Source organism: Neophocaena asiaeorientalis, unplaced genomic scaffold (genome assembly GCF_003031525.2).
Source record: "Neophocaena asiaeorientalis asiaeorientalis breed wild unplaced genomic scaffold, Neophocaena_asiaeorientalis_V1.1 scaffold134, whole genome shotgun sequence".
Taxonomy (NCBI): Eukaryota; Metazoa; Chordata; class Mammalia; order Artiodactyla; family Phocoenidae; genus Neophocaena; species Neophocaena asiaeorientalis.
The window spans coordinates 25,901,331-25,903,743 of NW_020185339.1; positions in this window are offsets into that span (position 1 = coordinate 25,901,331).

A 2,413-nucleotide genomic window follows, 5' to 3' on the forward strand; every position below is an offset into this window, starting at 1 on the left:
GAACCAGGACAGGACAGGGAGGGGGGGGGTAAGGAGGAGGGAGCAGCGCGCCACAAGCCCGGCCTAGGCCCCGCCCCTTCACTGCTGCCCCGCCCAATGAGGGAGGGAGAAAGGAGGGACTTGCAGAAAAAAGACGGGGAGATTGCCCAATGGTAAGACTCGCTTGCACTCTTAAGGCGTGCAAGACAAAGTTGCGTGCGAGGTGTCCGCCCAAAAAGAGCGCCCTCTCAGTTTTAAAGGCCAATGAAAGACGCAGGAAGTGAAGGTGGGCGGGAACTAGAGTTGATAGGCTTGAAAGGAAGCCAGTCAACTGCCCGGCGGGCTCCCTGAGAGGTAGGGATAGGAAGAGCTTTCATTGGACTGACAGAACAACAACCAACCAGAACCCTGGACGTGCCTGGGCAAAGTCCTGGTGGGAGGAGGTAAGAAGTAGACAGGAATGGGATAGGATGAAACTGATCAAAACCAGTCAGAAATCAGGCGGGCAGCCAGGAAAGTTATGATTGGATTAACACTGAAAAGAGACACGATAGGACGCAAGTTGACGTGAATAAAAGCCAATTGAACGCCGCGTGAGCTCTGAGGGCAGGAACCTGGAGTGGGCAGAGGAGAACTGGCGTCTCCCTCAGTCATTCAGTCCAATGAGGCGGCGGGGGGAGCCTGACACCGCCTCCAACTAACCAATGGGCGTTACTAGAGCCGGGAGGGAACAGGGCTGTGCCAGGAGGAGTCCGTCGCCATTTTGGCCCTCCTCAGGGAACGTCTTCACCGTGATTAGGTAGCAACGCTTCAGCGGAACCGTGCAGCCCAACAAGTGTCAGGGCCGAGCTACTCGGCACGTAGGTCTGCCTTGACACCAGGGCTCGCTTGAGTCTTAATGTAACCGCTCTTAAAAGTACTTCTCAAGTCTCACTCTCCCCCGGGTGGGCGGACAGGCAAGCGGATGCCTCTGAATGTGGTGTAAGCCCTGTAGATACAAGCGCAACGAAATCTGGGGAGGGTGTTCACACATTCAGTTAATAATGTGCTGACCAATTTGAACGGTCTTTGTGACTGCAGCAAACGCCCTTTTATTAAATTCCCCCCAGACAGAGGTGCTAGCTACTTAACTTAAGGCGGGTTAACTTTTCAGGAGCTTCCTTTTGAAGACTAAAGCATGTTGGAGAACTTCCCAGAGTCAAGATTCTGTAAGCCACTTCCCCCCCGCCCCCTTTAATTGTAAATACAGTCTAAGCAAAAAGCAAGCTAGCAAGATAGAGTTCCTGCTTTTTGCAACTACAAAGGTTAAAGGAGATCTTTCCTGAGACACCTGAATTTCTGGTCTCCCATTCTGCCTCTCCTGCATCCTAGTTTTGGTTGAGGCAGCCTGGGTGGTTTGTCAATAACATGACAAGGTCATTCTCTTTCTCACTTGTATGTTATATGTTGGCACTTCATTATCTGCAATTCAGCACTTGATAGTGTCACGTTTTGAAGTCTGGATTCCCCCCAAACTGAGACCTCTTGCTGTTTTGGGCAAGGCCTGAAGGTGAAAGCCTATAGTGTTAGGTGCCTAGGTCAGCTAGGTATCTTGCATTCCTTATGTCATTCTCATAAGGAAGATATTAGTATTAGAGATATTATGTATTTTATAAGTGAAGAAATTGAGGCTGGGAAGTAACTTGCCCAAGATCACAAAGCTAATAGGTTGTACTGCCATATTCCAACCCAGAATAGTCCCACAAAAAGTCTTCTATAAATTCTTAAGTGAATAAAGCAATGCCTTGTATAACCATTTATAAAAATGGGCTTAATAAAAAAATACTTTAATTTTTGGCCACACCCCACTGCACGTGAGAGCTTTAGTTCCCTGACCAGAGATTGAACATGCACACCCTGCATGTAAGGTGGAGTCTTAACCACTGGATGGCCAGGGAAGTCCCAAATTTATTTAGTTTTAAAAAAGCTTTTTATTGTTACCTTCTAACTCCTGAAAAAAATCCTGCCCATACTTCCAGAACAGCTCAAATGGTATCATACTCCTATAAAACATCACATTTCCATTAATAGCATCTCTCCCTAGGTCAAAGTTTCTCAAAATATAATATCAGAGTCTTTATTAGTATCCTCTGGACTGCTTTTTTAAAAAGGTGGATTCCTAGACCCCATCTCAGACCTAATAAATGAGATTCTCTAGAGTGGGGCATGAGAATATGTATTCTTAAATAGCTCTTTCAGGTGATTAGTCCCTAAATCAGAGTTTAAGAAACACTAAGGGAAGAAATTGGAGAGAAGAAACTTCCAGAAGGAAAGAAACTTCCTGGAGGGAAGAAGCTGTATTACTCATCTTTGTAAACCAAGCTCTGGAGATTCCAACAGCTGTTTAGTGTATTTAGCAAAGGACCACACCCAAACTTGCTGGGGGGGAGGGAGG